The following is a 26,220-nucleotide window of genomic DNA, read 5'->3' as shown; positions in this document are numbered from 1 at the left end:
GGTTTATAGAAAAACACAATGGTGGAAGGATAAGAAAGATCCTCTAATGTTGGTCTAACAAACAGATAGTATAAAGATTGAAAAAGGACAATTGAAAAGTAAGGTGTCTGCCCATCACTACTAATTTTTTTGTTTTTTTTTTTTTGATGAAATTTATAAATTCACCTTGATATATCTCTTCTTGCTGTACCTTACTGTTTCTTGAATAGCACTTGCTACTTTTCCCTGCCAGTCCATTTCCTGGGATATTCTCCAGATATTCTGATCATCTAAATGTGTTTGTCTTTTCCAGTCCTTCACAAATGCTGAGTAATGTCAACATCAACTTCATTTCTCTGAATCCTCCAACACTCCCACCACCCCAAAATAATGAGTTGTTGAAAATGCAAGAGCATCTTTCTCCCTTTCAAGTTTAATTTACTTACATAAAATTATTTATTTTATGGTAAATCACTGAGAACAAATATATGTTCATGTGTTCAAATTAGAATAAGCTGATTTTTGATATATCACTTAAGTAATTGGCCCAAATGCACAATTAATTACAAAGATTTAAAAATAAGACCCAAACTCTCTATTCTTAAATATATACATTTCTAACAAATTTCACCAAAATAGCTTAGTTATTTTTCTTATAGAATATTCTTGATCTTGAGATATCCATGTTCAGCACAAATACATACTAATTAAGATAGTAGCATGGAGAAATAGTGTTAACTATTAGTGTCATGTGTGACAGTAATATAAAACTAATTGATATATGAGTTACACAATTATACTGCAGGTTATTGCTTGAAGGCCTAAATGGTGATCCCAAGCTTCCATTAGGTGACAGTTTTAATATTTGCCAGTTATGCTAATTTTATCTGTAGCAGCTGCAGGATTCTTCCTGCTTAGAAGAAGGATTTAAAAAATATAAGAAAACATGAACCCCTATAAAGAATTCAGAAAAAATATAACAAGAGTATATAAATTTTATTGCATGAATTTATTTAACAGATATATCCATTTCACATTTTCTCCCTGTTTATATGCCTGAAAAGTTAAATGCTTTCAATTACAATTAACAATGAACATATACAAGTGTTTCCAAGTAGTTTTAAACTTGAATTTAATGCCACATATAATCATCCTAATAAATACCAAATTAAAGCAGTGTAAATTAAATCAGTGCATATAAATAGTTGTAATATTTTTACTTATCCTCTTACAAACATTTCAATTCAATTTGCCTTTGGATTTAAGTCATTCTAGTTTCTCAAAAGGTAAATTTATATAGAGGATTCTTTTCCCAAATACAAACACTTTTTAGGCAGGTATTTCATAGTGTATGCATAGGATTTGTTCCATTGTATTGTGTCTCTGGAAGAAAAAAAAATTATTCATTCTTTTGATTTTTTATCAGATATTCAACACATATCTAGTATTAAAAAATGTTCATAAAAATTTTTCACTCTGGTAAAATAATTTGGACAATAATTTATCAACTGAGATATGGTCTCTCATTTTTTATAACTCTTAAAATAATAGATATCACAGCCCTGTGTTGTCTCATGTAAAGAAATAGCCAGAATATTTGTACTAGAAACCTATGATAATTAGTAAAAAAATCCATTGCATAAAACAGAACAATTCATACTAACATCCCATCCTTTCCTCCATGATTTCCACAAAACTTTCATTCTTTCCTCTTTATTCTACTAATTCTTGAATTTTACTTTTGCCTCCTTCACTCATCTGCTGAGTCTGTTCTGTGTTTAATCTGATTGTTTTCCAAAGTAAATCAATTTCACTATTCTTCTTTCAATTCTGCATATCCTATCATTCTCATTACTAGCAAAAACAAAGCAAAATATACAAACAGCTAGCTCTTAGACAAGTAGGGCGGGAGAGGATGAGGCATCAGCAAACACTGAATAGTGAAATGATGATATTTTGTCTGGAGGAAATATTACCTTATAAAAATATTGGCCATCCTAATTTCTCAAGAGGGTGAGGCAGGAGGATGTAGCATTCAAAGTCAGCCTCAGCAATGGAGGGGCACTAAGCAACTCAGTGAGTCCCTGTCTCTAAATAAAAACACACACACACACACACACACACACACACACACACACACACACACTAGGTCCTGGGGATGTGGCTCAGAGTTTGAGTGCCTCTGAGTTTAATCCCTGGTACACCTACCCCCCTCCCCCAAAAAATATTGGCCAAGAGTTTATAGTTGTAAAATCCTCTATATTTTACATATACTTTTTTATTCAGTTGATACAATATATATATTCTTAGAATGCCTAATGAAGAGAAAACAAGGTAATTTAAAGGCATAGAACATGTACATAGAGGAACAAGCATCTAAACATGGATCCTACTGACTTCTTAAGATCCATGCCAAGCTACATGAATCAATGATACTGACCTTCTTCAAGCAATGATATCAATGATAATATATTTGGTGTTAGAATAATTTCCTCTAGGGTAGACAATAGTTAGTGATACCCAAAACCCTATAAAAGTAGAAAAAGTTAGAAGAAGAAATAAATACTTTAATAGGAGTCTGAAGACAAGGGTAATGATGTTGTTCAAATCTTGGGAGAGAATTGTTAGAGTTTACTGAATGCTACCTTAGAAATATTAATTTAACCACAAAAACAAATGTTATTACTGAACCAGAATTGAGTTATTTAAGAACATTGCCTAATTCTCGGTTTCAAAAATATTTTAAACAAGAGCTGTTACAAAGTTTTACCCTGTTATGCTTCTACCCCAATTCCACTTACCCTACAGTCAAAATAATAAAATAAATCCTTCAATTCTCTTCCACTCTACCACCATTTTTATAACATACTTTAACTTCTTATTAAAATGTTCTTCTGTTTTCCAAAAACCATTTTTATAGATTACCTTTTTAACATTTTACTCTAATCTTATATCTGTTAACTCCATTTTGAGATTTCTCTGTAAAACATCTATTATGTATCCTTGGTTTTATATCCTAAGTGTAAGATCTATTTCCATGTTTATTTTCTAGAAAAAAAAGAAAGAAAGAAAGAAATATAACAAGTAAGCAAGAATATTCCCTCCAGCCTCAAGTCAATTTTATTTACCTGTATGTTCTTTTTTATTTTGGAATTTTCATTCTACAGTTACTTTCTCATCTGCACCTTCTCAGGCTACTATAAGTAGGGTTTTTCTTTTTCATCATCGTAGTTATTTGAAGGTTTCCTAGTTTTCTCCTTTCCAAACGTGCATCATCAGTTGGTTCCAATCCTCCTTGCTCCATCTGTGAAATTTCAGACTGAACCACGCAAACAGAACTCATGATCTTTCCTACTTGTTTGTTCCTTTCACTTCCTGGCTCATTTAATGGTTCAACCACTCAGAAAAACACTGACATTACAAAAACTTGCTTTTCTGTTATGTTTTCCTACAGGTCCATATGGTGCCACCAGTTTTACTTCTGAAATGACCACCTTGTTTTCTCCTCTCCTATTTTAACTACCTTGGTTTAGACCCTTCCCTGGGGAGGTATTGAAATACCTTCTTAAGGAGCTTATTGTCATGAAGAGTTTCTTTTTGATTTATTTTCCAAACTGCTCAACAAGTTATTTTGTAACATCGCCAGATGCTTCTTTAAAACACTGTTTTTAAATACTCAGTCTTTCTTTTCTATTGATGAAATAAAATCCAATCTAGTTAAGCATACCAAGCACTGTACTTTATAACTAGGACACCATTGTCTTGCCACATCTCAGAGCTTTTTCAAGCTCACTACACACATAAGTCTGGACCCCTACCTGGAGAGAGTGTGTAGTCTGTATTTCTGTAACTTTGTTTCAACTATTTCTTCTTCATGAAATATCTCTGATTTTTCCTAGTCTTTTCCCAGGGGTAGATTTTACCTCTTGTGCCATTCCCATCTAGGCATGAGAAATCCAGCTTCATCCTTCCTGTCCAGGCCATTTGTATTTCATTCTGCCTTTCTTCACCCTTGAAAGAAACAATGTGTACCCTCCTCTCAACACCCTAACCTTTTATAAATACTTCTATTAAAATGGCCATTTATGTATCTTTTTCTACCACTATTTATTGAATCCTTTTTATGTCCTAGGTGATGGAAATATGATAGTGATACTTCTACTCTATTGGCTTGCTTCTGGAATCTCATATTACTACTTTTATTTGATGTTCATTCTCATTGCTAAATTGTTCTTGTCTAAGGGTTATTAGGGTTAGTGTGAACTTAGGGAAGGATTTGACTCTAAGAAGCTATACAAATGTTATTTAATTGGTAATATAGAATTTCTCTGTCACTGTTTTACTTTACAATATGTTTGATGAGTCTTTCCCTCTAATATTCATGATACATTTGGAATTACTTTCTCATCATGCCTGAAAATACATATTCAGTCCATTTTCTGTGTTGTTGATGAGAGTTCTGTGAGAAAAAGTAGGCTCACAACTAATGGACTATATTTCAGACGCGCTTTAATTTTCATGGCATTAGGCTCTTTCTGTGACTTTGATTCTGCTCAAGAATCTTGTGATCACAGAGTGATTCAACTGAATGCATTGTCAAAATAGTCATCAAAATTATTTAAACTTAACAAAACAGTACAATCTTTTGAAACTCACAAAAAGACAGTTTGGAAGAGAGGAAAAGGGTATTTTTGTGAAAGACTATATTGCCATCCACTTGCCTTGATTTAAATAGTATTGTTTTTATTTTCCAGTTATTTATTATTTGCTCTGTTTATTTAACAAATGTGCATGTATGTGAGAATAAAATTGCACCATTATTATAAGTCAATTTCAAAGTCAGATTTTGATTATAAACTAGAATTTTGCAAAGGGATTAGTTCTTAAGGAAATGATAAATAAGCTGGGGATAGGGGATGTTTAAGAAATGTATAGTAATCATTCTAATTACCCTATCACCAAAAGCTACTATTTCTTATAAAAATAATGTGAAGAAGAAAGCTGATTAGAATAGAATAGCATATAGGAGTAGAAAAGACCATCACAGTTTAGTGTAAGGATGGGACTTCAGTACTTGTCAAGCTACCCATACCATCAAAGTGACCATTGGCCAGGATTTCCAGGGTAGAAAGACAAGGAACTGAAGTGAGGTACCAAGGGAGGGAGCAGGAAAAGATTAAGATTTCTTAAGCAGTGGTTGGAAATAGAAATTATGAATGTATTCTCAGCTAGCCAAAGTTAATGTACTTTCAAGAACTGAGGAGATAAAGCTAATTTTTTATCTTGTAATAAGTATTAATAATATCCTTTCATTTTGCAACCTCACAGTTTGAATGCCACAGACTATGATGATTCATATGTAATGTTTTATAATTTTCAAAATACAACCAGGATGTACATATTATTATTCATGTTTCATGTATAAGAAAACCAAATTATAGATAATTTAAAGAATTTACTGAATTCAGAAAAAATGTCCCAACATATTGATTCCATTAGATTTTTTTTTTCATTTCAGTTTTCTTATTCCTGTAAGTACTTGTGCATTTATATATGTAATGCAGCATGATTAACAAAACATAATTCCTGCTTTCATTTAGGCTTATGTTCTAGGAAGCAAAGTAGGTAATTAAGACAATTGTGATGGGGCTTATGAGTCACGTTCCGCAGAATGGAGCTACAAGGTAGATCTGGTATGAAAGTGGAAAGGAGGGTGGTCTAAGCAAAACATATAAAATCCAAAACACTGAGATGAGGAAATGCTTGAAGTAATGAAAGACCACAAATAAGACAGGTTGGACTAGACTGCTGAGTTTGCAAAAGGAAAAGGGAGATAGTAGGCAAGGGCTCAGATTAGAGGTCCTTGCTCTTTGTTAACACATATTGGACATTTTAAAATTCTGAGTTTATGAAGAATTTAAGCAGAGAAGTGAAATGGTCAGTGGTGAATTACATTCTGCAGAAGAATATTAAGAGAAAGATATAGAACCAAGACTGAACTGTATTTCCTATTACTTAGAAAGGTGAGAATACAAATGAGAATGAGTCAGAGATGAGAATTACTATGGACATTTTGGGAGTCTTATTTGAGGGAAATAAGGAAATAACATGTTTAAATTGTGTTTAGTGAAATCATTATGTGACCCTGTGTATACTTCAGTTTTTCACCACTACTATGTAATATGCATGTAGCAAGCAGATGGTTAGCTTCTACTCACTGGGTGGATTCTCCTAATATTTCAGCATGCAGGTAAAGAGCCAGAGGGCAGGTCACAATATGAATTATCTTAGTGGCACTTTATGGAGGTAGTGAAAAGGGAACAATATTTGAAAAGTAGAGTTAGAAGTTAATTTGTGGAAAATTCTTTCAAATTTTGCAGCTGTAAGAGAGGTTTCCAAAAATTTAATAATCATGTACTTTCCATGGTCTTTCAATAACATGTCATGAGATTTAAGGAAACTTTTCTAAGTCAAAGATGATAATAAAAACGTGATCAAATATTCAAGAGAAAAGACTAGATTAAATTTCTAATCTCTTTGCAGCAAACATGATTAATAGACAATTAAAGTCACTTTAGGTAAAATAAATATGGGGAAAATTTTTTATAGAGCTATATCCGTGATTTAATTCATAAAAACATTATGTTCATTTTTAAAATATTTATTTATTTTTAAGTTTTAGGTGGACACAATATCTTTATTTTACATTTATGTGGTGCTGAGGATAGAACCCAGTGCCTCGTGCATGCTAGGTGAGCGCTCTACCACTGAGCCACAACCCCAGCCCTGTGTTCATTTTTTAATTAATTGTTTTTTTATGTAATATGATTTAAATTTTCTAATGTATTGTAATCTTTTCACATTTAAATAACTGTTTTTATACTTAATTTTTTATTTGAGGTCTTATATCCTTTCCCTTAAAGAATGCCCAAGTAACAGTAATAAATCAGAGCCCACTACACTTGGGTCTGTTTCTGTAGGAACTGATGCAATCTGTAAAGGAAAACATGGAAGAAGAGTCAATGGAAAGATACTAGACATTTTCCTCAATAGCACAATTGGGCTTTAGTGTCAATAATTGGGGTCTTTTATTAACAAAAGAGATCTAGTTGTTTTAGTTCAAGGATACTCTGAGTCATGTATTGAATTGCTTTAAATGTAATGAAGATAAATTTTTTTTAGAATAATGTCTGAATTATACAAACACATGATTTAATATTAACAGAGAAACATAGACACTGTGCATTAGAGATCCCCAAATTTTAATGTGCCTAAAGATTGCATGAAGACCTATATCAAATTTTGGTTTCTGTATCTTAACAGCAAGAGATGCTAACCAACAACCAAAAATTGCTTACTTAATCCACATTCCAGTGATTTTGATGCAGAGGATCTGAAAATCAAATCAGTGAGGAAGTACGTGTATCCTGCTTGGCATATCTCTCTTCAAAATTTTTTCCCTCTGATTTGAGGAACTGAAGGAAGATGCCAAGTAAAACATCTTCATCATATTGTTAATAAGTAAATGTATTTAAAGTCAAAATAATAGAATAATATGTGATTTAACACCAGAAACAATAACAAGGTTGTTATACATAAGTATATAAATTTGTAACATGCCAACATAAAAGGTTTTTACTTAAAAATCTCTGGAATTAGTAGTGGTACTAAAAAAAGAGAAAAAAAATCACTGCCTGATTTAAATTATATATATATATATATATATATATATATATATATATATATATATATATATATATATATATATATATTAGATGTATTGTAGGTTTGAATAATCATTTCAGCCAGGCTTCATCTCTTAATCCCAAATTAAATCTCTTTATCCCAAATTTTTAAAAGCATGTTACAATGAATATTTTAAAATTGAATTAAGAAACTTTGTCATATTTTTTAAAGTCAACTTTACTAAGGTATGATTTATATTGCCAGAATACTTGAGTATATTAAGCAGTAGATGTGTTTTAATCCTTGAATTTGCAAATTAGTTCTTTGAAATTAAAAAAGTAAACAAATTAGAAAATAGATAAATAAAGTAGAAGTAATTTGTTCAAACACAAGATAAGAGCATTAAGTATGAATTTAATGTATCTTAAGGAAACTAAAATTCTCTACAGAAAATTTTGAAAGAAAAAGTCAAACCTTTCATAATTATTCAGTGTATATGTATATACAGAACTGTATTTAAAATATATTAGCACTGGGAAGATTTTAGAGATGCCCTTGGCTTATGTTCAGGTTTTTTAAATAACTTTATTTTATTTCTTTAACATGGTGCTGAGGATTGAACCTAGATCCTCGTATGTACCAGGCAAGTGCTCTACCACTTAGCTACAGTCCCAGCCTCTGATGTTCACTTTTGTAGATGAGGAAAATGAGGACAGAGCCCTGAGCCACTTGCCCAGAAGAAAGCCTGGGAGATTAGTTTGGAACCTAGTGTCCCACCCTCTCATTTATAAAACATTTTTCTTTTTTTAAGTTACATGAAACTTTTGTGACATGGGTTGTATTAATCTGTTGATTTTCACATTTGTATCAAAGTGAAAATCCACTGAGTTCACACTTTTCATACTTACATAAACTAACGAATACTAGTGCAGGTGTTTTATACACTTAAATTATAGTCCCACAGAAGGAGCTGTTTGAGACATTAGGATGAGAGAAAGGTTTTTAGCTTTATTTCCCACTGTAAATCACTGAAATAGACAAATATTAAGAAGATGTTAAAACTCTTTCTGTAATTATGTGCTTACAACACATAGCATGTATTCTGAACTGGGTGACTGGTTGGGATATTGTGGAAATGAGGCAAGGAAAAGACCACAGGTTATTAGAACTCTGGATGTCCCTGGAACTGGTGCTTTTTCTTGAATTAGAGTTTCAGTTATATATATTTCTTGAGTAGCCAACTTAGGTTTGTAGAAATTTCCACGGTTAAAATTTTCATCAGAGAAGGAATACTTACAGTTTATCATATCAATTAAGTATATAATTTGAATGTAAATAAACAATACATAAGTCAAGTGAAATGTGAATTTTAGTTTAAAATGTGGACTTTTATTCTTCCCTTCACACCTTCACATAACTACCCAATATTTTTCTGCCATTGACAGTAGTGTCATTTTCATTCTGTTTATTATAGGGCATTTGCATAAATTTGCAAACAATTGGCCCAACCCAAAAATTTCTCAAAATGAAATAATTTTCTTTATATCTTTGGAACTATAGAGAATGTTTAAAATCAAATTGATGAAAGTTTTTAATAATTAGTTTGGGCATAAGCAAGGTCTCACACATACATTGAAAATAATTTTATTGAAAACTTTCTTTTAAGTAGTATGAACTAAGTCAAAAAGTAAGATCTAATATCTCTCAATTCAGTTCCTTCTTTATATCAGTAGCAGAAGGACAAAAAAGACTGCTATACTCAAGTGTGTACCTTGTCAGAGAAACAGAGCAGTGGAATGCAGCTTCTGATAAATCACTTTTTCAATTATTTTCCTTGTAATTCTTATTTATGTTACACACTCTTAAGAACAGCAACATCAATAAAGTGTATTTCTTATTTGAGTTAATTCAAGTACATGTGGGAAAAGAGAAATCAAAATCTTGTATTTGCAGCTAGAACTTACAGATACTCAGGAACAATTAGAAAGTCAGATTTGATAGAAACACAGGAATGTCTAAACACCCTGTTAACTCAGGTAATAGAAAGCAGTTGGGTGACAAAAATGTCATTAAATATCTAATAGGAGTAATAATAATACTAGCTAACATATATTGCCTATTTGATTTGCCAGGTAGTAATATTTTATACTTTATATACATTTTTCATCAGTTTGAAAAATTTTTATAGGTTTCCAACTAAAATTTCCCCTGACATAGCTGAACCAAAATGATATAGCTAGTAAATAACTGACTCATGCTCATTTGATCCCAACTCTATATTTATTATTTGTTTTGTTGGTTTTGTTTCAATCTCATAGCTTCTGTTCTAGTTTACAACTTTTAAAATCTCTCTTTAGTATTCTGGTTAACTCCTTATCTTCCTACAACAGGGAGTATACTAGACAGTGGGAATTACTTTCTGTCATCCTTATTAGGTAGATTTTGAATTAGACTACATCTCTATCTTAGGTCATATGCCTCTCTGTTCCACTCACCTTTAACTACAGTGAGGCATCATGTGAAAACTGTGACAACACCTTATTGGGACCCAGGTAGAAATCAAGAGAAGGTGGGAGTTCTTTAAAGTATGCCATGATTTTAACATATATCTTGTGTCTGAGCTCTTGGGAATATTAGATATTCAATATTTTTTCCCAATATTTATAGAAACACCAATTTCCATAACATCTGTTCCACACCTCTTCAGTTTCTTATGTAATATTTTATTGAATAAAATTTTAGTTAGATTGTATATAGTGATATTTAGTGCATTCTCATTGCACATCAAGAAATTGAAATGTATTTTGTCTAAAAATATTTGAATTTCTAAAGTGAATTACCACATTGCTATCATTTAAATGAGACAGAAATGTGTTTCCTTAGTAGATTTTAATCATTTTTATCATGATTAATTAAAGTGTTTGTTGAAGAATGTCTAAAATAGATAATATTTACATAATTGTGTTTATAGTTCCACATCAAAGAAGTGATAAATGTCCTTGGGAAACAAGAATATAAACATATATAATGAATAATAATTAATAAGTTAGATAATTAAAGACATAATGAGATATTTTGTTAACTTACTGATTTTTAATTTGCAAGAATTAAAATTAGTCTTTTAAAATATAGATTATGGTTTGGGGAGTTCATAAATTTAACAAATATATATAACATGGCACTTATAAATTTTTTTAAAGAGAGAGAGAGAGAGAGAATTTTAATATTTACTTTTTAGCTTTCAGCGGACACAACATCTTTGTATGTGGTGCTGAGGATTGAACTCAGGCCACATGATGCCAGGCAAGTACACTACAGCTTGAGCCACATCCCCAGCCCCAAACACTTATAAATTTTTTATTAAATTTTTATTATTTAAATGTTAACTTTCCTTATCTCTCATTAAGTACTTTTTAAATATATTTTAAAATAGTTAAACATTTAAAGTACTTCAGAAATTATACTTAATTATAGTAAAAGATACTCACTTTTATCATATAGAAGTTAGGCATTATTAATAGGTAATATAAATCAAAGCATAGAATCTTCAAAAATTTGCTTTTGCTCTCATACATTATTATCTCCCTAGTCATCTGCTAATAATCCCTCAAAAGATAACTATTGTGGAATCCAATTTCCATTTTGTTTTATAATCACATCCATAGTGCTTGCTATACTTTGTTCTGCTGAGCACAGATTTTGTCATTTGCTGATTGGTACTTGACAACAAACCAATGGATTTCTAAACTATACCCATTTATTCCTCAATCACCGAGAAGAACATGTAATTCACAAGTCACTTCCAAATTTGGCTTATTTTAATTAAAAAAAAAAAGCCCAATTTTTTTATGGTACTCAGATGATTTTAGGAATGATTTCTTTTTTTTTTTACAACTTGCTGAACTCTGAATGGGGAAAAAAAATAAAACATAAATGTTGAAATCAAAAGAGGATCCAAATCCTTTCAGTGTTATATATAACTGAAAAAAAGAAAGTCTTCATTACTCAGAATGAAGAGAATTTTGATGTTACATTTGCATGTATACATATATAATATATATTTTTACATATCTTTAAGGATTCATAAATATATTTATCACATAAAATGTAGATGTATGAATGATTTATAATTGTATGATTTATAATTCATAAAGATAAACAGCATATATACACGTGTACTTTTTAATCAGTACTTTGTGCCTCTGTGTATGCATGCATGATTTTAAGGAAAGTATGATCAATATTACAAAGAAATTTAGCTTTAAGATATGCCAAAAGTTGCTATAACTCATTACTCTGAATGAGATTTCACTTTAAGTATGTTAATTGTAACGTAATAGAAGTTTCACAATATCAAATGAAAAAAAACACCACTTCTTTAATTCTTTAGTCTTCTATCAGAGTTGATGCTCAAACAAGATCTGAATATTGTCTGTATTTCAGTCCACCCTCTGTTGAAAGGGTCTTTCATTGTCAACTCTTTTGTGTTCCCTGAATAGCACTTCTCCTTTGTGACATTAGGCACCTGATGCTACAGATATTACCTAGGGCTTTACAATGGCCTTATACTGGAGGCTGGGTGACAGAGCTAGGGTCCTAGCTTTCCCCAAACAGGGGAAGTATTTTGAGTGCTCCTCCCTTAAAAAAACAAAACAAAACAAAACAAAAAACATTAAAAGGTGTTTTTTGTTAGTTTTTTGATACAGATATTAAAACCAGGGGTGCTTAGCCACTGGGTCATATTCCCAGCCCTTTTATATTTTATTTTGTGACATGATCTCATTGAGTTGCTAAGGGCCTTTCTAAGTTTCTGAGGCTGGCTTTGAACTTGTGATCCTCCTGCCTCAACCTCCTGAACCACTGAGATTACAGGCCTGTGCCACTGGGCCGAGCTCATAGAGAAATACATTTTCAACATTTTTGAGAAATCCTACTGAAGATTTTTTTGGGAAGTAAAGGACAAGGTTATTCCCTTATATTGGACAGCTATATATATATATACTGCAAGATCATCTTGGAAGATTATTCAACAAAAGAACTTAAAACTATGCATTGGCACTGAAAGCTACCTCAAGGGAGCTCTGAAATTATCTTCCTGGTAAGGATTCGGCATTTTAAGAATATAAACTAAGAGTGAAGTAACATCTTATTTAAAACTTAACGTTCCTCAAAAAAAAAAAAAATCATTGTCGTGATGGACATGAAGGTATTACTGCATGGAATTTCTTCAATCATCTCTCATAATTTCCATTCCTTAAATTTAAATATTATTTAAAATGGTCAAAAAATGTGAAGAAAATATTTGGGTTCAAATATTTAAAATGTGAATATCTATGGACTGTCAAAGATGAAACATAGTAAGTTTAGGATGTGAGAGAAAAGCATATTTGTAAGATAAATTTTGATAATATATTTGAACGGAAATTAGTATAATTACAAAAAATTCTACAAATACTTCTTTTGAGAAATATCAATTTTACTCAAATAGTAATTCATTTTAAAAATCAGACAAGTGACCAAAATTTACTACAGAGCTTTTATAACTTTTAATTTTTGAACATTTAATTTCCATTTTTTTAAAAAAACTCTTCAAGAATATAAAAAATTCACATAATGGTTATTATGTCCTTCTTAAATTTATTACACAGAACTATAATTATCAATATGAAGGTGTATCACTAATTTTTGAGTATAAATGATAATACACTGAGTAATATATTTATCATTCTCTTGGAAAAAAATCTTTATAATGTTATTCATTTTTTGTATAGAAAAGTGCAGGAATATGGAAAAATAAAATAGCAATCACTTATCTGGAGGTGGTATATATTAGACTTGATAATTTTCTATATTGGGTATTCTTTATTTTTATTTTAATTAAATATATTGTATGCAATTAAAATATTCCCTACTGAATATAATAACATTTCAATTTTCATATTATGGTATCATATGATTAGTATGTGTTTTGTTATATTAAAATATACTGTTTTTCAGAGATTTCTTAATTATAGAAAAATGAAAAAACATTTCATGAGAGAAAATATGTACACTTATATCTCTTCCTTATAACATTATGAAGCTTAATTTATATTCTTTTAGTCCCCCATGACTGACTTTCCTAATTTCCTATTAACATTAAAATTTTATATTAAACCTTTTCTTTTGATAAAGTAATAATTACTTTCATTAAAACTCATTTAAATTCCCATGACATTTGTCTTCTGTAGAAAAGTACTTAATTATCTGTGTTCCTTAGAGTTATGTTTAGGAAACCCATTGACCTTTTCTTCATATTTCACAATTACCCAAATAACACAAGCCCGCCTACCTAAGACCTCTCTGTCCTGTCACATCAACATAAAAAAATACGTTTCTCACTTTATCATTTGGGGTTTGATTATGTGTCTACAAAAGGGCAACCAGTCTGTGAACACCAATGTCTTTTTTATATTTCCCCATAGAGTATTTGTTTGATGAAGGAGATGAAATTAAAAGAGATGGAGCTGGTCATGGTGCTACATACCTGTAATCCCAGCGACTCAGGTAGTTAAGGCAGGAGGATGGCAATTTAGCAAGACCCTGTCTCAAAATACAAAATAAAGATTAGAAGGGTTGGAGATGTAGCTTAGTGGTAGGGTACCCCTTGTTTCAATAACCAGTATTGCAAAAGTGAAAAGTTAATTACTCCACATTTAATTTTGGACCATGCTAAGAAAAGAGATTCTTGATAAAACAATAAAAAGGTGGACCTCTGCCACACTTTAGCACTTCATAGTCAATGTCTTCATCTGTGATATTTGTACATGATTGTTCCCATCACCATAAATGCCTCTATTTATCATTATTTACAAAATTATAGATAAATGACTGACCATGTTTACTTCTCCGAGAATTGTTGTTACCTGTATAGAGCTGAGACTCAAACACATGGGAGTGTGGCTATTATTAGAAAGAAAAATTTTTGGAAGGAAGTATTGAGGCCTATTTTGGAACTATAAATTTGATGTCGCATGCTAATAGTTTTATGTGGGGTAGGTACTAGCAGTGTGTATATGATTTGCAAGTTGCATCTGTAGTGCATGTGCAAGTGTGTGGGGATGAACCGTTTCCATTTAGTGCCTTTAGGTAGTGCTGCTAGACACACTCCAAATGTACAAGTCATTGCTCGAAAAATGCAGGTAAATGTCAGGCTGACAAAAATTTCTTCAATGATTATGAGAGCAAGTTTTTTGTTAGTGATATGTTTATTTATATATTGATCTTGCGGTTAAGTGGTATTTTAAAAACCATTTAACTTTCTGAATTGTCTTATCTAATGTAGATGCAAATATATATTTCAGTGAATATTAAATAAAATGCACACATTGTTTAATTTAGTATGTGACGCATAATGAACATTAATACTATTTATGGTATTTATTTTTATCTCCCACACCAAAAATTATTTTCAAAATCTGCCAAATTAAAACAATGAAGAGTAAGAGGTTTGACTAGTTATGAAAAGCATATTGAAATATTGACTAGAGATTGGGTTTATTGCTTAGTGGTAGAGCGCTCGCATTCTCAAAATGTCAAAAACAAAAACAAAAACTGCATTCAAACTCTGTAATCAAGCAAAATAAACTGAATATTCAACCTAATTTCTATCTGACTAAAGCTAAGCTATATGAGTTACTTGATGTTCCTCTGATGCATCATGCTGCCCATTTGTGATCTTCCTGTTTTGTTTAGCTTGTTATTTTCCACCTAGCCAGTGTGGTAAACTCATATTATTTTATTATATTGCTTTAAAAAGACCTTTTCTGATGCTTCTCTGAGGCATGCATCCATTACTTATAGTTGATAGTACAATTTGCCAACTCACCTTGGCTAAGGAACAATAGGGCTGTTTATCATATAATCTAATAAAATGTCTTCAGAATGGTATAGAAGAGTGGGGTTGACTTCAGGGAAGTCCAAGAATATTTTCCAAGACCCACATGCAGAACATCTTTCCATTCGACCATTCCTTTTTTGGTCATCATCTTCTGGCTTAATTTCAGTATTCTAGAGATGGCTATGTCTACCCCAGACTTGAACTGCTCACAATCAAGAGCCCTACAGGAGAGTTTTCCCTTCATAAGTTTGCTCAGAGTAGAAAGGATAACTTTCCCTGGGAGAGTCCTAATGGATGCCTTGCCTCTACTGTCACTAATCTATACTGAACCACATGTCCATTATTTAGTTACAAGAGATTGGGAGAGCAAACATGCCACCTTTTCTGCCTCCATAACAAGAAGTGAGGTTTTCAATACTGTTAAATGTTGTTATTATGCAATAATACCTTTGACACATCTCAACTCCTAATTCCAGGTCTGTCAAAGTATATTTCGTCTATTTTGATCCTCTTCCAAAAAACACATGAGCACAACTGCATTACTGACTACATCACATTAATGTAAATGTTTAGAATTTTGTAGACTTCTCTATTAAAACATCAGCAACTTGTGGGAAGAGAACCTATTGTTTTCATCATTATATTCTTATTGCTTTATATCTAATAAGTGTTTAAAACCCTTTAAATAAGTTTAAAAACTGTTAAAATAGATAAAAAGAAATTTATGATTGAATTAAATATTTTAAAGTCAAAATAAGAACTTGAGATAAGTAAAATTGTAATGGTTATAAAACAGCATTAGATCTCATAGGTTGATCTATTGTCAAAACACAACTTTCTAATTAAAGTAAAATGGAGACCACATACATAATTTTCTAGTAGCCACATTTTAAAAAATTGAAAAGAAAAAGGTAAACTTACTTTCAGTAAAATATTTCAATTAAGCCAACATGTTCAAAATAGTGAATTTCCATCATATAATCAATATAAATTTAAGGAAAAGAAACTATACATCCTTCATTTCATATCAAGTCTTCAAATTCCCAATCTGGAATAGCAACAGCTGAATCATTCATTTGGCTAGTGACTGATTTACTGAACAGCATCCACTTAATATGTTCCTATCCTGAAGTTTGTTTGCTCTTTTCTAAACAAATCATTTTAGATGATAGGTGGATATTGAATCAAAATAAAATCAGGTGCCATTTATATCCTAATGTGAAGAAAGGCAGTTCCCTTTTTAAAACAAAAAATAAAAACCAAAATTTTCTCTGGGCTAAAGGCAAATGTTAGTGTAAGCACATTAGAAATCCTCTGTGGAAAATAGAAATTAAATAAACTGGTATGCATAAAGAAACACTTCAAAAAATTCTTTTGCTGTGTAAATGGTTTTTAAAATCAAAAGCATGGATCATGCTATTAGCATTGAGTTGCAACAGAAGAAGAGCCTAAGGAAGTCAGGAAGCATTTCAGTTTAGCAGACCAGTCACAGGAAGAGTCTTTCGCATCATGCCACTTATTTCGAAACTGTGAACTGACAATCTGCAAAAGTTGAAAACAGCAGGGCACATAACAATTGGGTACTTCATTACATGCTAATGACTCAGTATTGTTCCTCCCAGGGTACCTAATTTCAATTTCAGCAGTTTCTTTTCCTTTCATTTTTTAAATTTTGGGTCCAAAATGCAACATCAACTTGGAAAATAATAGACCATAATATTTAACAAAAGTATCTCTGAATTTTGTCCATATCTGCCATATAAAGGATTAATGTTTCAAATAGTAGTCTTCCAGCATATGTAAAAACCATGAAATAGAATGACAATATTACAATCATGCAAGCCATTCATACTTTGCACCTGAGAAGGAAGCATGATGAAGACTGTACATAACTCTTGTTTCTACTCTTCACTGAAAAATAGTTGAGAAGGAAAATACAAAATTTTAGAGGTAATTGTAACTACTGAAAAAAAGAAAATGTTTAACATTCCAAAAAAAATCCTAATACTATTTTTGTCAAATCTTGGATGGGCTTTGTAGATGCTTGAAAATGGAATGTGAAATCAAGTGCATCAATTAACTTACTCAATGTCCTTACTCATGCCTTGATGTGTCCTAGAGCGGTTCCAACCAATTCTGACAGCCTTATATAAAGACAGGAAGTTAGCTTCCTTTAGAAATTTCATTACATGCCTCTTAACTCCTATTTTGTGTGAGTTTTTCTCTGTGAAGTCACTTTAGCAGACCATGGATTCATGCTTGTTCAACATACTAGAAAATACATCTTTTCTGTTTAGCTGAGCTTTCAGAGTTAAGTGCTAAAAGAGGAGTAGAATTCAATAAAAGTTGAATAATATCTCATTTATTATTTATCTGTTTTTTCTTGAATATTCCTGAGTTTCCTTAGGAACTTTATTTTGAATTCTTTTTCAGGGATCTTATAAACTTCTTGCAGATTAGGATCTATTTATGGAGAATTTCTGTGTTTTTTTGGGGGGGGTTGTCATGCTTCCTTGTTTTTTCATAAGTTATTGTGTTACCACATTGATATGGACACATATTGTTTAAAAGCTCTCACTTCTAGTTCTACAAAGCAGCTTTTGTAGGAAAAAAATACTTCTTTGACTTACTGAGATATGTCAGTGGTATAGTGCTTTGGTTTGGGGTATAGGTAAGCTCAAAAGCCTCTATGTGATTTCTTCATCTGTAACGTGTATCACCAGTGTATGTGAGTACCATCTAATTAGTGTATAGACTTCAGCAATTCATGAAGGTACACTGACAACTTTAGAGGGGACACGAGCTTACAAAGATGCTTGTCTTCAGAACCTACAGATCTGACAACTGATGGTTCTGGAGCTTGTGACAATGACATCTAATGTCTCACTGCTGCCAGATGTGGAGGGGACCTCCCCAAGTCCCAAAAGACAACACAAGTGATGCCAGGGCATTAGGAGGCAAGAACTGAAGCCCCAAGGCTGTATTCTAGAGAGAAGAACTTCTTTAGGCTCCATACAGCAGTCATGGGTGGCACCAAGGCATGTGGCATTCATAACACTAATCTTATATCTGTAGAAAACTGAGAGTTCTGTTTCCCATCCTGTGAGGCATGCACAGGTACAAGGTATCTAGATGTATCTGAGGATTAGCTACTGGTCCCTAAGGTATAATGGTGTCGAGCTATTGTTGCGTCTTTGATTCTAGGAATTGGGAATTGACCAAGGTGACCTTTCTTGGACTTAATTCTCACTCAGAATCAACTCAGCTCCCCAAATGATGTCAAATCCTGTGAGTAATTTGGAATTTTCACTAGTTAGGACTTAACATCTCTGAGTGGGATTTATGCAATTTTCTGGCTTATCCTTGCCTGGAAATGTGGAAAGTCCTTATTATCCTCACCCCTGAAGTTTACCTTGTAGTTGCAGTGTTCTTTGTTCCTTTATGAGATTTTATGTTGTATGGGGTGCCCACCACTTTCTTCCCAATTTCCAGACTTCTCACTCAGTTACTTTCCTCAAAATGCAGTCAATCTTAAGCATTTTGTTTCTTCTCTGTGGCAGATGACTGCAGGCTCCTCTATTAAACTATCTCTCTTTCTCTCCACCCCTCCCTCTACTTAAAAAAATACAGTTAAACTTTTCCTTTGAATCATTACTGGGAAATTTGATTTTTACAAGAACATACAGATAACACTGCATAAGATACTGGGGAGTGGGCATTTCAGCTGTTCTGGATGCTGTTGTTTGGTGTGTGGGCCTCCTGAGGGGCTTTCTCTGGAGGGCAGCCAGTGCAGGCCACAGTGACAGGGCCATTCGCCCCTGCGCACCCTGCCTCTTCCCTGGAGCAGCGTCTGCTGGTGTCTTCCACCTCCTGCAGGCCTAACAGGGTGCAAGAGGTGTCAGAGTTCCTGAGCCAGAACCCGTGGGTGGCCGCCTGGGTGGAGGTGCTGTGCTGAGAGGGCAAGACTGACTAACACTGGCGCCACCACTGGGAGTTTTTGTTCCGCAATGCTGGGCACCTGGCCCCCTAGGGTGGCCTTGCCTCTGCTAACCCAGAGGAAGTGGGACCTGCAGTCGGCAGATGCAGCAGCTAGTTTCCTTTTCCATGGCCTAGGCAAACCACGTCTTGCTTTGGTGCTCGTACCCTCAAAAAGTTATGGATAAAATTCTTAGTATGGCTGAAGGCATCAAAATGACCGATGCTCCAATCCATACAACAAGAGACAAACTGATTGCTAAGATGGGGTATAAGAGCTATCCAAAAAACAAATCAGAAGGAAAAAAAACAACTGTGCAGTTGAGCGAGATCTTGCAAAAATTTCTGACAAAACAGAAGGTACATCAGCTCAGTTGGAAAAGAGTTCTACATGTTCTGGGTCATTCACCAAACAGAGAGTAGTGGAAACTCCACTCAGAGCTCTGGCATCTCTGTTCAGAATAGCTCTACACGTGAGGGAGAGCGATCTGTTTCCAGTCAAAGCAGTAGCAGCATTTCCTCTCAGGTAACAACGGCAGGATCTGGAAATGCTTCTGAATCAGAAGCTCCAGATAAGCATGGTTCAGCATCTTTGTTTCTTTATTGTTGAAATCCAATGTGAATAGTCCATGACCCAGTCCACTGATTCCAGACAACAAAGTGGCTCATCTAAAATGAGTGCTATGGAAGATTCTTCAGTCTCTGCTTCTCAGAGCAGCTCAGAGATTGAGGTGCCCTTGTTGGGTACTTCTGGAAGCTCAGAAGTAGAGTCTGCTTTATTTTCTTCTAAACCTAATTTTGAGACAGCTTCAAGTGGATTTACTTCCAAAACTAGAGGCAAGTGTTTCATAATTAGTTTCTAAGAACAGTTTCTCATCAGGCACATCATTACTAACTCCCAAGAGAAGCTCAACAAATACATCACTGCTCACTTCCAAAAACACTTCCCAGGTAGCTGCATCACTTTTAGCTTCCAAGAGCAGCTCCCAGACCAATGGATCTATGGTTTCCAAAAGCACTTCCTTAGCAAGTGTGTCCCAGCTAGCTTCTAAGACTAAGTTATTCTAAAACTAACTTCTAAGTTCTCAGAGTAGCACCTCAGAGTTTCCTTCTAAAAGTACTTCATAGTCAAGTGAGACTTCTATCAAGTTCTGTTGTTGCAAATTAACCAATGAAGATGTGAAACAGAAGCATCCTTTCTTCAATAAACTGTATAAAACAGTGGCATGGAAATTAGTAGCTGTTGGTAGCTTTAGTACCAATATGAATCATGGAGAGCTCCTAGATACAGCTATTGAGGCTCTGAAAGCAACACTGGATATTTTTCTTGTCCCACTAAAAGAACTGGCAGATCTGCCACAAAATAAAAGCTCTTAAGAAAGTATTATTTGAAATTGTGGTGCAAGTCAGTGTACTTGGGCACTGGCTGTGGAAAAAGCAAAAAAAAAAATGCAAAAGCAGTTGCATCAAGAGAAGCATTGAAGTTATTTCTTAAGAAAAAAGATGGTGGTAAAAATATGTAAAAGGAAATACATAGGCAGTGAGATAGAAGATCTAGTACTCCTTGATGAAGAATCAAGACCTGTAAACTTACCTTCAGCTTTAAAACATCCTCAAGAATTGCCATAATCTGTAATATGTCAAAAATATCACTGCATATAGTATCTGGTATTTGAAGAGAAAACTGGCTTACTTTTGTACAGTATAAAACACAGGCTTTCACAAATTTTGTATTGCTTTTTTCCAGGTTTGGAGAAAAATTTACATTTTAATTCTCTTCACATAAGTAGAAGTTGTAAATAATTTATGAATGACTGTACATATTAAAAAGGTATGCATTAACAGAATACCAGTATGCTGTTTTATTTGCTGAAAAAAATACTGACTTCTATTTTTAATGATGTATTAGGTACAATGTGTAGTTCTGTAGACTCTTAAAATTTTTGTACTACTTTAAGTTTGGTGAAAATATATTAAGTTGTCTACAATGCTTTTTATTAGTTGAATAAACCACATCAAAGAAAAGGGGACCACAGTATTTGAATGTCTGAAAGTCTTGGTTTTAAGAATGTTGCCCATAGTGTTGAACATGTCTGTAAGAGAATAAAAGCAAAAATAGTTGCCTCAGACTATTTTTATGAGAAGTTGTAAGCATTTTTTAGATATAAAGCAGTATAATGTACTTATTGTTATTTTATTCTGAATTTGTTTAAAATTCAACATGATTTTGACCACTGATGATTCTTTAAGTGGGTTAATTTATATTTTGAGGTAGAATACTATTTACAATTTTTCTTAAAGACATAAATGTGGGTTTCTATATTAAGCATATTTCATGACTACTATTAACAGTAGTTTAGATTTTAATTGATTTGTTTAGATAGTAAATGATTTAAGCTATTTTACCTTTTCAAAAAAATAAGATACTGGGTATTTGAAACTGCCTGATATCCCAGACATCAATTTTATCCTAGAGGAAGCATGCTTTCTGTTTTTCAGTCACTGCCACTAGCATATTTATTGGGAGATATTTGTAATTTTCCTAGTTACTCTGTCAGTCCTTACAACTCTGACTTAGGCTCCAAATTGACTGAGTTATACAAATCTTCCAAGTGCTACTTCCCACGTATTGCAATTGATCCAGGTTTTTTTAAATACATAATATTTTATGTATTATTATTTAATACATAATAATTTTTGCTTTAAAACATATTGTGGAGACTTTTAAAGGGATAAAATGTTAATAGCAATACTTATTTAAATAATTTAAAAATAACATTTTTTCAGTAAATTTTAAAAACTATTCAACTCTTTGGAAAGTGAAAGCTAACAAACTCTACTCCTGATGGGAAAAAAAATGTTTCTCAAATATGCTCATGAAATATATATGTTGAACAAATTATCATATGATTTTTTTTAATTTAATGATAAATTGTTATACCAAGTTTATCCTGTTTTATAAAATATTTGTGTTTTACATGTTTTTGTTAGTTTTATACATCCCAGATTCTTTCTGTTACTTAGAGAAAAAAGTTAGTAGTAACACACTGAAAAATAAATAATAAAAATGAAAGTTTCCAAAAATTATGATTATATATGTATACATATGCTAATTCATAATCTTTTGTTGTGTGTATTGACATTTCAAGTAATTTTTCTTAAGTAAGAAAATTATATAGCTCTATTCATTCTAGCAATTTGCTGATAATTTTCATCCATCTTATAGGACTATTGAATACTCTTACCCTACTATACCAATTTACAATGTAATTTAAGTATAAGTCAATTCCCTAAACTATTTTTGCTTTGCTTAGAGAATTATAAATGGTGAAGGGGCCAGATCGCCAACAGCAATACAGCCAGCTCTTCCCCTGGTGGCACCAGGCCAGGGTGGAGTGCATGAAGCAGTTCTGGATGGAGGAGGAAGAGCTGGACGGGGTTGTCATGAAAACCAGTGCAAGGTGTTTGATTGCTATTGGAAGCTAAAGGAACTGGGAGTTGACTTAAGGTTCCAGGCAGATCTGGAGTGACTGTAGGCTGAGGCACAGAAACTTGCAATGAGGAGTGGAGCTAGGAGCAGAGATGGAGGAGATGCACAAGAAGGAAAAGAGCATTCCCTGGCTACAGCAAAAGCATGGTCAATATCAAGCCTGAGAAAGCATAGGAGGATTCATAGGAAGTGAGGAAGCAGAAACACAAAAACTTTGTGGAGAAATAGGAGAAACAGATGAAGTCCTTTGGCATTTTCTGCAGCTGGGCTGATAGCCAGAAGTTCCTGTCAGACAATGTCCACTTGGTATGTGAGGGGACAGCCAACTACTTGGTAGTGCATTGACTTAGAGGTGAAGGAACAATTGTGCACTCATGGAGCAGGTGGCCCACCAGACCATTGTCATGCAGTTCATCCTGGAGCTAACTAAGAGTCTGAAGGTGACCCCTATGCTTGCTTCAGACAGTTCTTTGCTAAGATTAATATGGCCAATGACCAGTACATGGAGAGCTTTAACCACAAGCTGGAGTCCATCAAGGAGCATGTGCAGAGCTCCAAGCTGTGCCTCAATGAGAAAGCCATGAAGGAGTGTGAGGCAGAGGAGCATGAGAATTGGCTGAGCCCTGGTGCCCTGGACCCTGTTGAGGTCTAAGAATCCCTCCCTGAGGAACTTCAAAGGTACCTTGTTGTGAAGGATGTGCAGATGCTCCAAGACACCAATAGCAAGATGAACCTCATGATGTGAAGTACCACATGCAGCATTGCATTGACTCTGGCCTCTATGTTCCCAACTCCAAGTTGAGAGAGGCCAAGGAGGGGGAGGAGGCAGGAACCTATTGCTGGAAGTGGACCCCAAGAGGTGATGAGAAAGATGTCAGTGGGTGACCAACCCAGGGCACAACCACTTGCTGACTTACCTGCAGATCTATCTGCTCCCATTTATAGAAAACCAAAATAGACACCATGTTTCCAGTCTTTGACTTCCTCTAGTTTTGCTGCTTCCCCCTGTCCTGGGCCCTGACCTGCCTTCCTCTTCCACTGCCCTGTTCCCCAATGGTCATCCAATTCTCTGCTTTGAGTCAACGGGCTTCAATGCCTGCAGCTCCCTCAACCTGTCAGCATTATGCTAAAACCTCAGGGGTTTGGGGAGCGGCAGAGGTCAACAGTTCTGCCCTCTACTGGGCAGAGAATCTCCAGGCAAGGGGCCAGTCACTATGAGTCTTTCATGTATATTTGGTAAATAGCAATGATCATCCAATAAAGTATTTCAAATGCTCAAGAAATGTGTACACATATATAAGTTTAGTCAACCAAAAGGGATAAGAATATGAACTGTTAGATGGGATTTTATTTGTATATATAATAAAAATGTAGCAAAACACTCACATGCTACCCAGTTTCTATAAGTATAATATCATTTAAAAAAACCTAAAATATCAAACATTTATTTCTAAGAATTCTGGAGACTGGATTCCCAAGGTCAAGGTGCCAGGAAATTCCATGCTTGGTAAAAGTTCTATTTCTCATAGATGTTGCCTATTCAGTGTGTCCTCCTGTGGTATGAAAGTTCCTTTGAAACTTTTGTTATTTTTTTTTATGCCTGCTTAAAAATATTTTAAATGTGAAATGTGAAAATATAAAATATATATGTTAAAGATTTGTTATGTAAAGTTTCAATATAAGTATGCATTGTGTAATATGAAAATTGGGTTGAATGTTTTCCTCCCCCCCAAATATTAATCAATTCTTTATGGTACAACCATTAAAATTCATTTTTTTTTGTCTTTATATATGCAATACTATTTTACCTCTATATGCACTACTTTCTATTGTCTACTCTGCAATAGAACCTCAGAACTTATTAATTCTATCATCCTTTCTTCCTCCTCCTGGTAATCACAATTTCACCTTCAACTTTTATGGAATCAAATATTTTAGATTCCATGTATTAGTAATAGCAAGGGGCTATTTAAGAGCAGTGAATGATCCCTAGGAGGATCGTAAGTTGGACTGTGGAGAGATTTCCTCCCTCATTCCAAAGAGCAGAGCCAGGGTCCATGAGAAGAAAAGGAGTTAGAGACTGTACCTGAGATGGGCCATCTTGGCAGAGAGTGAGCTCCCCATTACCAGAGGTGTGCAAGTAGAAACTAGGAAACTGTTGTATTACACTGCTCAAGATCACTTCCTCTAGTATTCTGGGTTTCAGAGTAAAGAAATGCAACCCTAAAAAAAGCCAGGCATGTCACATTAATCTGACCTTAGGAAAATTCTTATAAATAAAACAGTTCCAATAAAAGCTGTATGAGATCTTCACAGTTTATCTCATCTTGACAGTAATAAAACCAAGCCTGTAACTCCAGGGTCATCTCAACACCAATGAGAGGAAACATTTTAAGTATAAAAAGAAAAGTGATTTAGAGTCAAATAACACTTTTTAAAGTGTATTAGCAATAAGCAGGAATACATTACTGGCTTGAGGAGAGATCCAGAGATATGAAGAGAGTGGAACTAAATCAGTCTCCCTCTACCCCTATTTTAATGTGGAAGACTGCACACTCCTTCTCAATCTCTCAACAGCTGCTGGCTTAGTGTTCCCCCTTCACTAAAGAGAAGGTTTGGTTGAAAAAGGGTGGCATACAGGATGCAGCAGGAAGGTACAATGGGCTGGGGGGGCATGGATTCCCAGATCTGGGTTCCGAACCTGGCTGAGCCCTGATAGCTCTGCTGGGACTCAGATTTCTCCTGTGGGTGAAGCCAGGTGATCTGGCAAATGGGGATTAGGAATCCAAGTCCTCTCATTTAGCCAAGTATATGGAAATGATTCTAGGATGGACTTGAGCAACCCCAGGGCCTTCTAGCCCCTGGCTTGATGTGTGAGCTGTAATCCCCCTCACACCACTCTAACCCCCAAACAGGGCTGAGCTCAGCACCAAGATGAGCCTTGAAGGAGTTTTCTTTGGCAGGGCAGCTCAGCTCAGGAATGTCAGGTAAACTTTCTAAAGGGGACGGTTTGTCAGTGGGACCTTAGGCTGAAAGCTAAGCCCTGGGAAGATTCTGCCATCATCTATTTACCATGTTCCCAGTTAGACTCAAGGAGCTACAGTCTGCTTGTTCAGATGGGACACATTTTTTTGTTCACCCTCTTCTTTCCAGAAAGGGCAGGGGCCCATTGGTGGCTTTTGATGGGTTTCTAGGGTGGGAACAGGCAGCT

The 26,220-nt window shown here is 33.9% G+C and overlaps 2 pseudogenes; both read left to right on the top strand.

Annotated features, from left to right (window-relative positions):
- Positions 1–14,840: 14,840 nt before the first annotated feature.
- LOC143410769 (CDKN2A-interacting protein pseudogene) lies at positions 14,841–21,148 on the top strand (annotated as a pseudogene).
- Positions 21,149–22,843: 1,695 nt separating this feature from the next.
- Positions 22,844–23,894, top strand: LOC143410768 (hsp90 co-chaperone Cdc37 pseudogene; annotated as a pseudogene).
- Positions 23,895–26,220: the final 2,326 nt, after the last annotated feature.

This window comes from Callospermophilus lateralis, chromosome 11, assembly GCF_048772815.1.
Source record: "Callospermophilus lateralis isolate mCalLat2 chromosome 11, mCalLat2.hap1, whole genome shotgun sequence".
Classification (NCBI taxonomy): Eukaryota; Metazoa; Chordata; class Mammalia; order Rodentia; family Sciuridae; genus Callospermophilus; species Callospermophilus lateralis.
This window is presented reverse-complemented; position numbering and strand designations above follow the sequence as displayed.